Below are 15,081 nucleotides of genomic sequence, written 5' to 3' on the forward strand. Positions count from 1 at the left end.
TGGGCCAACTCCACATGGGTCAAGGAGGCCCGGGGTTTGAATCTCAGACCTCCTATGTAGTAGACAGATGTCCTAACCACTGGGCCAAGTCCACTTCCCAGGAGTACGCATTTCAACAGCTGCTGCTAAAGATTTTGTTTCTCCTGTGATACTTGGCTGGTATTTATGGGGCCATCAGCCTCTGAGGTAAAATTGTCTCCTACAGTTCACTGCTGAGGAAATCGACCATTTGTAAATACTTTAAATAATATAAAAATTTTGCAAACCTTTTTCAAGGATAAACAGTGGCTCATCATAGTAATATAATCTCAAATGAGACAATAACTGCTTAAAGTGTTTCTATCTTCAATATCAACCCTGCTGTCATGTGGATCTGACCTTTAGTTTGGAGAAAGTGACCAAATATGATGAGACATCAAGAAGGTGGTGAAGCAGGCATCACATGTGCCCTGAATGGCACCCTGGCTATACTGAAGGCCAGGTTGTCTCCTGAGACTTTAACAGCGGCACGTACTCTAATAATTTTGATGCTGGGGCTTGCATTGCCTCAGCAAACTGTCATGTACCATCAAAAAAGTATACCTTATCCAGCCAAAAAAATAATGATTAGCAGAATTGATGGAGTCCGGAAAATTGAAACGAGGAGAAAAATTTATAAATACTTAAGTACCTCATGTAACACTGCCTATAACCCTCAGTGCTTAAAAATAGGATGATGTCTACTTCACCTCTGGATCAAGAGGGGGTTTAGATTCCACATGGATGATGGATGCAATTCCTCTGCTTGCAGTTGTTGGCACTCTTGTTACCCTGGTGTGGTGGCTGACCATCTTTGCCTCCCTGTTAGATGACCTGGGTAAGTCCAATGAACCAGAGAGTAGGAGTCACAACTCTGCTGAGGCTCAGGGTCCAATTGGCACATGGGCAGTCCAGAGACTCAATTCCCCTGAGTATGCACCATTCCTAGCACCAACCACACGTTCAGTAAAAGTGACAGAAGAGGCATGTGTAGGAAGGTCACATCTGAGTCCAGTTCCATCACACTCAGGAGCACAAATTCCAAAGTAGGGCCCTCTGACATGGCACAGAACTCCAAATTCATCTGCCATGACCATATACCCTGTGGATTCCATAGGCTTCAGGAGAACTAGTACGTATGGTTGTATCTACTTTGTCTCTCTCGAGGGTCCTGCTGAGGTGTGCTTAAGCGTGACCCCTCTGATGACTTCCTGACTCTTTTTGGAAGACTCTTAGCCATATAAACTCATTTGTCTTTGCTATTTTCCCCCTTTATTCAAGGTCAAAAAGCCATTTTTAACACTGGACCCAATATGAAGGCTGAAATATTCTGCTGGTCTGAGTTGACCCTTTTATTCAAGGTCTCTTTATAGTTGCATCACTAGTTAGTGAATGATAGTAATCAAACCAGGTTCCACAGAATGGAGAAATAAAATATGGATTAGAGTGGACTTCCTGATATTATACTATAAAACTATTGTGACTAGTAATAGAAGAAATTGTAGCAGCATTGAGGTGGAGAAAGTGGCCATGGTAGTTGCTGAGGGCAGAAAGAGGGAAGTAGAGATGTGATGTGGGGGCATTTGGGGGACTTTGGGAGTTCTCCTAAGTGATATTGCAGTGTCAGATGCTGGACTTTATATATCCTGCCATAACCCACTGAATATACTGGGGGAGAGTGTGAACTACAGGGTAAACTATTATCTATGTGGTGCAGCAGTGCTCCAAAATGAGTTCACCAAGTGTGATGGGTGTGCCACAATTATGGAGGAGGTTGTTGGTGTGGGAGGAGTGGGGTGGGGGGGTGAGGGATATATGGGCACTTCATATTTTATAATGTAACATTTGTTTTGTGATGTATGTATCTTCAAAAATACAATTTTTGATGAGGTGGGGTGGGGAGTTGGCTATATGGGAACCTCTTATGTTTTTTATGTTTTTTAATATAACGTTCTTTGTGATCTATCAACTTTAATAAAATAGTTTAAAAAATAGGATCAAAATGAAAGGGAAATTATATTCACTTATTTGTTCTGTTTTATGTTTATGTTCTGTTACTGCTTTTATTTTTGTCATCATGTAATTTTTAAAAAATTAATAATTAAAATAAAATACCAAAACAATAGAGAAAACCTGGTAGTTACTCTAGCATACATATCTTTAAAAAACTGCTAGCTAGCAAAGTAAACAAAATATATTCTTTTTGTGACTATTTTAAAATTTTGACTAATTTGTGATTAGTGTAAATAAACCATAGGTTTTATAATATCCAAAGAAGAGCATTAGAGTAAAACCTAGCTGGAGGAAGATATTTGATTATATGAAGAAGAAAGTTTAGAGAGACGTTTTTGGATATTTGTAAAAGGTGTAGTTTTTTAGGTATTATTGTGCATCATATACAAAAATTGAAAAAACTACAAATAAGGAAATTGATTGTTATATATATGTTAGTAACTATTTATCTCATACAGAATTTTAAGGAGGAAAAATAAACTAATTTTGAAAGAGAACATGGGCAAAGAGATTGGATAGAAAATTTATAAATTAAATCTTACACATGGAATATAATAGTGGAAAATTAAATGTAGTCAAATAATGTGTTAACACATCACAAATTTTCCCATATGAACAGAAAACATAATTTCAAAAATACTTATTTCAAATCTGGTTAAAAAGCAGCGAGACAGATACTCTGCTGATAATATTGGGAGTTGATGTTATATTCTAGGAATTACACACTTTAATATAACAGTCAATTTTAGTATAACAGTCAATTTAATGAATCACATTTTTTGACCTTCTGAGTATGGTTTTTAACATAATCATAAATACAAACAAAATTGTGTGTAATAATAAATCAGTGGAACACATCGAGATCACCAAAAAGAAGACAGAAGTAATGTGAGTTTTCTGTAGGTCATCGGATAATTTCAGTTGGAATATAAATAGAATAACAACAATGAAATGAGTTTATAATTAAGTGGAGATGTGAAGAATCTATTAAAGTGTAGAAGATAAAAAAGACAGGAGAAGAAAAGACTAATAAACAAGAGAAAGAGGAAAGGCAAACCATAAATTCCAGGATATAAAGGACGGAGAAAGGAAGGAATTACAGAATAAAAGGGAACAATAGGAAAGAAGAAAGGAAAAGGAAGGCATAGAAATTTGTGGTAGTGCATTACATTCAGAAAAGGAGAGCTAGGGGCATAAATATGTGGAGAGGAGTCATGTTCAGAATTATGTCAGGACTGTGCTAGACTGTGATTACCTATAAACAAACAAACCACTCCTGATGATCTTCTATTCAGAATCTGGATGTCAATAAGAATGATGTTGCAGCTCCTACTCTCTGAATTGATGGACCTTCCCAGGTCAGTTAACAGGGAAGTGAAGAAGGTCAACCATCATACCAGGGAACCAAGAGTGACTATAACTGCAAGCACAAGAATTGCATCCATCAACTATGTGACTTCTGAGACCCCTCTCTATATAGAGGTGGAGTGGACATCACCAACCCAGGGTCCACAGGATGGAAGAATAAAATATGGGTTAGAGTGGGCTTACTGGTATTCTACTATAGAACTATTGTGACTAGTAATGGAAGAAACTGTAGCACTGATGTGGAGCAAGTGGCCAAGGAACTTGCTGAGGGCAGGGAGAGGGAAGTAGAGATGAGATGTGGGAGCATTTTTGGGACTTGGAGTTGTCCTAAATGATATTGCAGGGACAGATGCTGGAAATTATATATCCCGCCATAACCCACTGATTGTACTGGAGGAGAGCTTAAAATACAATGTAAACTATAATCCATTCGGTGCAGCAGTGCTCCAAAATGTATTCACCAAATGCAATGAATGTGCCATGATGGTGAAAGAGATTGCTGATGTGGGAGAAGTGGGGGTGTGGGGTGAGGGGTATGTGGGAACCTGTTATGTTTTTTAATGTAACATTTTTTTGTGATTTATGTATCTTAAAAAAAGACAACATAATAAAAAAATAAAAAATGTAAATATGTGGTAATGGTTGGACTTAACATTATAGTGAATGTAATGAGCAGTGTTGATTTATGGATGTAATTGTGGCTGAAATGAGTAGTCTAAGGAAGATTAATGTTAGTTGAAGGACAGCTGGAGGATAATATTGAGAATGTATGATACTGGGATTTTGGAAGTAGATGAGGATTGTGGTTAATAATATAAATATAGGAATATTCTACTACAAGGTATTAGTGTGTGGTGATACATGGGAAAATATAGCGAATGCATTTTATGGACTGTAGTTAACAACAACATTGTAATGCTTTTGTAACAAAGCAAAGTTGGTGCTATATTTACTCTAAAGTTAAAAAAAGAATATGGGATTTGGTTTGCAAGATATAAATACAATTACGCTTTTTCTTCTTCATTTTTTTTCAATGATAAGGAAACTTTGACTATGTCATTTAACTAATCTGTGTTTATCTGTGTATCTTTCTGAATACTAGAGCTGTTACAGCAAAGCCAGGTGTTCTGAACCATAGAAACTCACAACCAGCACTACAGAAAGGTGGATAAACAGCGTCATTATGTGCGGGCCCAGAGGAGCTCCGGTTTCAAATTCGGAGCTCCGGTTTTCAGTTTTCATAGGTTTATATAGGATTTCAGGTGGGATCAGCATAACTTTTATTCATTGGCTAATGCATTGCTAGGTGAAATTTTGCAAGCAAGGGGGTTATGGAGGCAGAATGCACCTGCAAGGTTGCAGGCTGATTTACAGAAGTGGGGGTGAAGTCACTTGTTTGATATCTTTTTACTAGGCCATGTTTTCACAGGATGATTTACAGAAACAGGGGCAGGAGTTATTTCTTTGATATTCTCCTGTACGGCCATGCCCTCACAGGCCGATCCACAGAAGAGGGGGCAGGAGTGGCTTGTTAGATATTTTGCAAGGTTATGTTTTTATTCCTCAACAGAGCAACAACTGCATTAGTGGTTGGAATCAGATGAGATAAAAGTGCCTAAAAATGAACGTTTTAGAAGTAAGGTTTCCGTAACTTGTTGAGCTGCCTTTTTCTGTTCACTTTTGTGAATTTGAAATAAAGTTGTTAAGGAAATTCAGATTTAAATAAAGAATGTTGTCATCTTCAACTTTATACATTCTCAATTCTTAAGTGATCAGAGAGCACCACAACTTGACAAATCCTATAATGGTTCTGCTCTGAAATCCACACATAAATATTTAATTAGTGTGGACCAGCAGAATACTTATAGAGAAGTTATGAATATCTATGCACCCCCATTTTAATTGCAGAGGCTGTAAAAACCAAATGTACTTCCAGAAATAAAAATTCAAAAAGCTATTTTTGTGACAACACTAAAAATGGTGGGAGATCGCAATGTATTGAAACACTGACAATGATTTTGTAAAAGATCCAGAATTTTTTTCCCAAATAGAACATGATAACAGGAAAATGATACTGGAAAGAGAAACATTGAATCAAGTATTTGCAAGCTACTCATTTACTACACATAAAATAAGTTAATAGAATTTAGTCCTAGGACACTCTTAACATACAACTTGTTAAATTCTGTTGATTAGAAAAAGGAGAATAGAGATGTCTCCTTATTTTGAAAATTTACTCATATTAATTAAAACTAAATATCAAAATCAATAAATCATTTTGCAAGCTTCATTGCTGTTGCTTCTCCTAATGCCATCTGCAGGACTGTCGGAGTCTTGTTCGGCGACCCGAGGTATCGGGAATGAAAGAAAAAGAAAGATTGGGTTCAGGGGATCTGAGAGCATTGATTTCTCAAGCTCATCAGACAAGTTTATTGAGTTGGGGGGCTAGTATATATACCCCTAACCTACGTGACATTCAGCACAAAATCAAGTTACCTATTACCCTTACCTCATGCTATATTAACTAGTGATTGATGAAAACCCAACAAACTTTACTGGAACTATTATTATAAGAATCAGTAACTATACTCATAAATCCTGTTACCCAGGTTGTTCTGTTCTATATGTATTGTTCTGCCTGCAGGTGTGCTGACCCAGCCAAGACTGTGCTCCGCACCAATAATCATAAGGGACAGCTTGACTCAGTGGTCAAGGAAGTAACTTGCTTCCATGGAAACAACATGCCTTTGTTTCCCACATTTCCCCCTTTTTGTTTTAGTCAGGGTGACTGTGTCTGTCTTAGGTCGAGGCTACGCACAATCAGCCTTACCCGTCCTGGGGAAGCGTGGCAGTGAAAGGCCACGTCCCTGTCTTAGGTTGACTGAAAGGCTAGCCAAGTTGCCCGTCACTGACTACCAGCCAAGCGCACTGACTTCGGGGTACTATTGTAGAGTTTTAGCAAGTACTATGTTGTTTGCTTGTCCCATGGTGTCCACACGGTGCAATCTCTGGCAAACACCTTTTCCCAGGCAAGCGACAACCATGAGCAACAGGATTAATACACATATCCCTATTCCTAAGGCAGATAAGAAATGTTGAGATTTCCACCAATCAACAGGATTAAGCTTATTCAAATGTGAAATCAAATCATTAAAGATATCCTTATCACTATCTACGTATATCTGATTATGAGACATTTCTAAAATCTTTTTCTGCAATTCCTCAATTTCTAATGACATATTTCCTTTATGTCCTAACAAATGATTTCTGATCTTATTCCATTGAAACATAGACATGTTATAATCCAAAGGAGTAATACAAAAATTACTTTCATTCCAATCACATTTCAATCCTCTTAACAAATTCAAATTATAAACTTGATCTCCTAAGTGTAAAACAGCAGATTCCAAATCACTAACTCTATTATTAAGTCCTTCATCAATGTGCTCTTGACTATGCCATAAGTCACTTGCATTCTTGTGCCAATCATGCACGTATTGCTGGGTCTGCACCGTCTCATGCAATGCAACAGCAGCAGTGGCAGCAGCAGTGATGACACCAATGAGACCAAGAATGCCAGCTATGAGAAGTCCCAGAAATCTCTTAGATCGTTTCAACAGTCCTTGAGCCAGGTGGAAAAGAAGATGACTTTCAGGTGATGACTGCCACATCTGATTCATTTTCACCGGGATCCACACTCCTCATCTTCGGCGAGCCATGGTGATAATATCTCCATTCTGTAAAATATTCTCAGACAAGCAAGTATACAAAGTGCCATCCTTATAGAACAAAGCATTTTCAGTAATGGTAGCCTTCCCTACCACAAACACATATGGATCTCTGACACATGATTGAAAATGATGAATTTGATCTAATTGTAAATATTGTCCATCCATACTTTTATTATCTTTCCATTCAGAAGTAGATACCACTCCTACGAAGACTTTCCGTATTTGTTTTTGATCATGGATTCCAGTGCTATTGCACCATGGAAAAGGAACCCATTTCCCTATATTTTTCCAATCACTATTATTTTTGGTAAAAATTACTTTCTCATCCAAATCAAGGGAATCATGAAAGGGATACTGCATATTACTAATTTGTTGTCCCAAGCTATTTATACCATACCAAATAAATCTGCCCTTATATTTGTTGGGATTCCCCATGGGGCACTTTCCCAAACTATTCCATAGGAATCATTAAAAACGACAGATCCTCTTCCCATATGGCATTCATACCATCTTTGCATATCATCAGCATTCCTCTTAGGACAACTATAACTTGGATACTTATATTCTTGGTATTGATAAGATGGGAATAAAGTTACTAAAGATTTAGTATTATTATGGCTAAAATTAATCATAGTTCTATTTTTCACAGCCATACATTGTGGGCGATTGCCAATGCAAAGAGGTCGGAAATCAAATGGAAGAAGGAGATTATAAATCTTTTGTCCTTCTTCTCGTGGCTTAAGTGGTAACCTATCATCCACGGGTCCAGGAAATATAATAGTTTTATTCAAATAGACAGGAAAAGAAGGATCTTTCCAAGTTAACACTCGAAGTAATGGGGGATTAGGGATATATGCCCAATATGTGTAATTACCATTACCATTGCCGGTTTCACTCACTGTCAGTAGGATCCACATGTGTAGAAGACTCCACTTCTTCAGTCCTAGGTTTAATCCTTTTTGCTGGAAGTCAGATTTCTTCTCCATTTTCTGAAATGATAAGAGCATAACCTCGCCCCCATACTTTAACCCTGCCTTTCTTCCATACATTACTTAAAACATCTTTCCAAAATACTGGTTGATTTTCAGGTTCTGCCATTTCTGTGGATTTTTGAGAATGTTCAAAATGACATTCAGCTGGTGTCATAGAATCATAAACGTTAAGAAAATTTAAGGTAAATAAAGCTTTAGCCAATTGATCTTTAGGTGATATCATACCATCATCTCCCCCTTTTTGTTTTAAAAGCATAGTCTTGAGAGTATGATGGCATCTTTCAACAATATCTTGACCTGTAGGATTATGGGGAATGCCGGTAACATGTTCAATAGCATATTTCCTACGAAAGGAAGCAAAGGATTTACTAATGTAAGAAGGTCCATTATCAGTTTTAATCTTTAGAGGGCATCCCATCACAGCAAAAGCAGACCAGAGATGTGAGCGAACATGATGAAACCGTTCCCCACTTTGGGCAGTAGTCCACATGAAATGAGAATAAGTGTCAATACAAACATGAACATATTGTAATTTACCAAAGGATGGAATGTGAGTAACATCCATCTGCCATAACTGATTAGGAGTCAGGCCTCTGGGATTAGTTCCAGCCTGAAAAGGCACTGCTGTCAGTGGTCCACAGGTCGGACAAGTACGAATAATTTCCTGCACTTGTAGTCTAGTAAGCTTTTGATATTTATTTCGCAGGCCTTTAGCATTAATGTGAGTTAAAGCATGGTAATCACGAGCACTTTGTAAACACCCCACTAATAAATCAGCTCGAGCATTACTTGCTGTCATAGGACTAGGCAAAGATGTATGAGAACGTATATGTGTAATGTAAATAGGATGCTGTCTTAATCTAATGAGATGTTGCAAATCAGCAAAAAGTTGAGATAATTTATCAGTAACAAAGATATGAGCCGTTTCAATATGCTTAATAGTAAGACATACATATTCAGAATCAGAAACAATATTCAAAGCTTCCTTAAATATTGTTAACACCTTAAATATGGCAGCAAATTCAGTAAGCTGAGCAGACATGAATGGAGTCTGCCAAGCCTGTTCTTTTCAAGAAGTAACGTATGCTGCTTTTTTATTACTATTACTATATTAAATACTGTACAAGATAGTTGGGCTATGCACATAGCCCTGAAAAGCACCGCAGAAGTTTATTGTTGCGTTTTTTACAGATAGAGGAATGCAGCTGGCTTGATTAGTCTAAGAAGACACTAAAGAAAGTCTTAGCAAGTTTTAAAACAAAGTGATAGCAACACAGCTGGACATTAACTTTTGCAACTAGCAGTGTTTGGGATTGCTGCATACTACAGTGTTGTTACTTTAATCTATGATAAGAGGTTGTTTTTGTGACACACACTCTTTTATAATAATTAAAACCACAATACTTTCTGTAACTTGCCACATGCATTTAAGTTCCAAGAGTTTATGAAAATTAGCCATCCTACTTTAGGGCAAAACACACTTTTTTGCAAAAACTTATTAAATTTCAATTAGCATTCTCACAAACTTTTAACCTTTTTAATATTCATTTAAGTTTTACATCCTTCATATTATCCTGTGAAGAAAAATAAGCTATTCATTTCAATCTAGGCAAGAACAACCTTTTATAAAGACTTATAGTAATTTTGTTAATCAAGACTCACAATTTTTATCATTGTAGAGATCTTATTAACATTTAAACTTATGTATTAATATAAGCACTTATTTAATTTTTGGCCATTTGAATAGAGCTCTTTTATAAATTTTTATTAATTTATATTACCATCCGGAGGTATCAAAATATACACTGACATTGAACGAACAAACACAGAACAATCACAACACAGTAACAGAAACATACAGTTTACAATTAACTCATAATTCTTACTTTCTTGGTATAGCTGCTTTTAAGCTCTCCATTATATCACATTTTAAATATCACTTCTTCAGATTTCTTCTGGAATCCATGTTACCTGTAACATGCAAGCTTGTGCTTGGAAATATTTTTATTAGTTATCAGCAATCAGTTAAGATAACTTGAGCAGCATAAATGTAGTTAAAACTCTAATTTAGCAGTTTAGACAGACCGTTAACACACATTTTTGGATTATTACTCTGTAAGACTACACTGAGACTTGAAGTTCAGGAGTAAACTATTGATTTAAAACTGAAAATTCCTTTTTAAACCTTGATAAAAATTTTGTACTAATTTTATTATCTTGGTTAAATAAGCCCAATTAGAATTAGCATGGAAATAAAACAGAACACCAATGTTGCCATGTTTTTCTCTTTTTTCAGTGGCTTAACTCTATTAACCCCCACTAGCCCACAGCTACATTGTCATGTAGACAGCAGGGGGGTTGCAGAGTTGCTGCCAGAATAGTTTCCTTATCTTAGTTAACACTTTAACAGAGAGTTTTCTTACAAGCCTGATTTCACTAACAAGAACATTATTTAGTATCTTTGCCCGTTTTAAATCTTTCAATAGTTTAAAAGTTTTCGGCTCAGGATGAAGCTTGACACCCCCTTGTGAGTGTCCAGCATCAGGAGGAATTTGTTGAATAGTTACAGGAAAAGCTGCTACAGCTTGCATAGCCAGAGGCTCACCTTGACTAGATCCCAATAAAAGACATTTCATTAATGGAGTAACAGGCACAGGATTTGGCTTAAAGCTGCTACGAACATAAGGCATGTCCATAGAGAAAAGTCCACTAGGTACTTTTCCAGGTTCTGGAGGTGCAGAAGGAACCTCATGAGTCAAATTAGGATTTATGTTTACTTTAGAAATATTTAGCTCCGACATAGATTTAGTTAAGAATGGATTTGTATCTCTAACTTCAAATAACTCCTCTTCTTCCGGTTCCTCCTCCGAATTCCTTTCTTTACCTGTATCATTCATAGCCATTTCCTCCCTTGAGAAAAGAACAATCTCATCCTCTTTGTCAGACTGCAAAGAATCTAATGCAGCAGCAATATGCTGTCCTAAGGCCCAAACTGATACAGGTATATTCTCTCCTTTCTGATATGCTCTCCGCAATTCTTTCATTACTTGCCTCCACTGCTTAACATTCATCAAATTCTTTCCTTGCAGTTGAAACCAATAACAATGGTTTTGAACCAAAGCAAACAATTCTAACAAATCTGCAGTCTTAACTGTGACGCCTACACTATGCAACAGTGTTTTCAAAACCTGTGAATATTCTTCCAAGCGTCCTGGTTGATTACCCATACCCTGATGCTAACAGAAAGCAAAACTTAATAATATGAAGCAGCAATTTACCCGGGTTAATTAATTTCGACGCTCCTTACCTTAAAAAAGGCTTTTCAGCTTTCCGCGTTCCCGATCCAGAGGTGGAAGATCCTACGCTGCCGTGCCTTGATGAATCCTCTGCCTCGAGCCCCACGTCTGGGCGCCACCTGTCGGAGTTTTGTTCGGCGACCCGAGGTATCGGGAATGAAAGAAAAAGAAAGATTGGGTTCAGGGGATCTGAGAGCATTGATTTCTCAAGCTCATCAGACAAGTTTATTGAGTTGGGGGGCTAATATATATACCCCTAACCTACGTGACATTCAGCACAAAATCAAGTTACCTATTACCCTTACCTCATGCTATATTAACTAGTGATTGATGAAAACCCAACAAACTTTACTGGAACTATTATTATAAGAATCAGTAACTATACTCATAAATCCTGTTACCCAGGTTGTTCTGTTCTATATGTATTGTTCTGCCTGCAGGTGTGCTGACCCAGCCAAGACTGTGCTCCGCACCAATAATCATAAGGGACAGCTTGACTCAGTGGTCAAGGAAGTAACTTGCTTCCATGGAAACAACATGCCTTTGTTTCCCACACAGGACCTTGTTCCTCAGACTGTAGATGAGAGGATTCAGAGTGGGGGGTTACTCTGTGTAAAGCACAGATATCAGCAACTTCAGGGAAGAAGACTCAAAATTTCTTGCAAAATATGTAGTACTCCCAGAAAACTGGAACAGCAAGATGGCAATGGAGTAAGTGCACCCACATCTTCTCTCCTAGAAAAAAGTGGCTGAGTGGGGACAAAATCCTGCTTGAGTGAGCTGTTTGGGGAATGCACAAAGCAGGAAACTTCTGGAGAGCAACCTGGAGAGAGTGTGACAAAAAGAGTGATTGCTCAAGGTAAAACCTCGGATTACAGGTGCTTGTGGCTGCAGCTGTGGGACAGCTAAACCCCTCCATTAGGGCAGGTAGTTGCAGCATTCTCTGAACCTGGTGGTCACACAGCAATGTTCCCCAAGCCCCACATTCCCCGATCCCATGATCCTTGAACCTGTGTTCTCCAAACCCCACATTCCCTGAACCCGTGTTCCCCGAACCCACATTCTCTGAACTCGTGTTCCCTGAACCCACATTCTCTGAACCCAGTGTTCCCCGAACCCTGAACCCTGGCATTACCAGAACCTCATCCTCAATTTCCCCTTTTCTGTGTGTACTGATTTTGGCTACCAGCACCAGCTCTTTTCCTCCCTACATCTTTCTATCTTCTGTTGTTGCTCTTACATTCCACCTCTTTGTTTAGCCCCCCATTTTTCTGGCATTTTATTTCTAACACTTCTATTCAGTTTTCTTTCTTTTATTAACTCTACTTGTTATTGTCCTTTTTTTCTGTTTCCCTCTCTCCTGATCATGCTGGTCTTTTTTTTTTTTTTTTGGTCACTGATTTGGTACAGGTTTTTTTTAAAAATTTATTTATTTATTTATTTTATTATTGATTCTGTAAAAATATTACATTAAAAAAATATATATGAGGACCCATTCAACCCCACCACCCCCACCCCACCACTCCCCCCCCCAGCAACACTCATTCCCATCATCATGACACATCCATTGCATTTGGTAAGTACATCTCTGGGCACCTCTGCACCTCATGGTCAATGGTCCACATCATGGCCCATACTCTCCCCCATTCCATCCAGTGGGCACTGTGAGGATTTACAATGTCCGGTGATTGCCCCTGAAGCACCACCCAGGGCAGCTCCAAGTCCCAAAGGTGCCTCCACATCTCGTCTCTTCCTGCCATTCCCCATACCCATTAGCCACCATGTCCACTTTTCCCACTCCAATGCCACCTTTTCTCTGTGGACATTGGATTGGTTGTGTCCATTGCACCTCTATGTCAAGAGGAGGCACAGATTCCACATGGATACTGGATGCAATCCTCCCGCTTTCAGTTGTAGGCACTCTAGGCTCCATGGTGTGGTGGTTGTCCTTATTCAACTCCATCTTAGCTGAGTGAGATGAGTTCAATAAATCACATTGTAGGTGCTGGAGTCTGTTGAGGCTCAGGGCCTGGCTATCACATTGTCAGTCCAGAGATTCCGATCCCCTAAATATATCTTAAACCCCAACACCAACTACAACTCCAGCACAGTAGCATGAAAGTCTTATGAAGAGAGAGATCCCATCTGAGTCCAGATTCATCACGCATAAACACCAGCTATATTCTTCTCCATATTCAGTTTCCCATTTACATTGTAGGTACTCCACTTTGTTGTTTTTGTTTTTTAAGATTTATTTATTTTTTTGTTTATTTCTCTCCCCTCTCCCCCAACCTCCACGTTGTCTGCTCTCTATGTCCATTCACTGTGAATTCTTCTTTGTCCACTTCTGTTGTTTTCAGCAGCACAGGAATCTGTGTTTCTTTTTGTTGCATCATCTTGTGTATCTGCTCTCTGTGTGTGCAGCACCATTCCTGGGCAGGCTGCACTTTCTTTCACGCTGGGCAGCTCTCCTTATGGGGTTCACTCCTTGCGCGTGGAGCTCCCCTACGCGGGGGACACCCCTGCATGGCACGGCACTCATTGCGCACATCAGCACTGCACGTGGGCCACCTCCACATGGGTCAAGGAGGCCTGAGGTTTGAACCATGGACCTCCCATGTGGTAGAAGGATGCCCTATCCACTGGCCAAGTCTCCTTCCCTACTCCACTTTCTTATTGCTGTAACTATACACTGCTTACATGAGTTTAATATTCATTCTCGTAGGTCTTATATGATCCTACTGCTAACACTTATTATCAATATTATTATTTCACTTTTTCTTTTCATATCTCTTTTGCTTTCCCTTTTTCCATCAAGGGAATTTAGGCAACAAAAGGAAATAGAATAAGAAGAACAAAGTGTCAAAGGGGAAACTTAACAAACACACAAAAACAGCAACTAAATAAAAAGGCAAGACAGAGAAGCTAATCAAGTGAACAAACTCATCAAGATAAAATGATGACCAGACAGCAGCGCCCCCCCCAAAAAAATTACAAACCATACCAATAATCAGGAAGATATGGCCCAGTCCAAAGAACAAACTAAAAATCAGGAAGAGGAGCAGAACACTGAACAAATACTCAAAGCTCTTCAAACAAATATCATGGACCAACTTGATGAAGTGAAGGAAGAGATTAAGGATATTAAGAAAACACTTGGAGAGCATACTGAAGAAATTGTAAACATATGCAAAAAGATAACATATGATGGTGATGAATGGCACAATCCAAGAATTAGAAAATATACTCTCAGAAAATACCAGCAGATTTGAAGGGGCAGAGGAAAGAATTAGCAATGTGGAAGACAATACATCTGAAATCTAACAGAGAGTAGAAGTGATAGATAAAAAGAAAAAAATCCAGCCTCATGGATGGGAGTGAGTTTTCCAGAGCACATATGTAGGGTAGTGTTTGGATATTCATTGGGTATTTTCATAGTAGTTACAGTTACAAATGACAACTGAGGGAGTCCTGAGCTCCTAGCCAGGGGGGCTCTGCCACATTCCCTAATGGAACAACAACAATTCCCCAAGTGCAAGGGCAAAGACCAGTGAAGTAGGATGGTCCAGTGATCAGCCCTTGATATTGATGACTATCCTTAAGAGCCTGTGTGCCTGAAATTTGAACTAGGCCTAGAGATGCAGGGTGACTAAGAGTTATGTC

At 38.5% G+C, this 15,081-nt stretch overlaps 1 long non-coding RNA gene across 1 annotated transcript; it reads right to left on the reverse strand.

Moving 5' to 3' along the window:
- Positions 1–5,777: 5,777 nt before the first annotated feature.
- On the reverse strand, positions 5,778–11,972 carry LOC131276981 (uncharacterized). The gene is made up of 2 exons (XR_011647846.1): positions 11,430–11,972; positions 5,778–8,119 (listed from the first exon to the last, which is right to left on the reverse strand). It is a non-coding gene; the product is annotated as an uncharacterized lncRNA (long non-coding RNA).
- Between the last annotated feature and the right edge of the window lie 3,109 nt (positions 11,973–15,081).

This window comes from Dasypus novemcinctus, chromosome 31 (assembly GCF_030445035.2).
Source record: "Dasypus novemcinctus isolate mDasNov1 chromosome 31, mDasNov1.1.hap2, whole genome shotgun sequence".
NCBI classification, from domain to species: domain Eukaryota; kingdom Metazoa; phylum Chordata; class Mammalia; order Cingulata; family Dasypodidae; genus Dasypus; species Dasypus novemcinctus.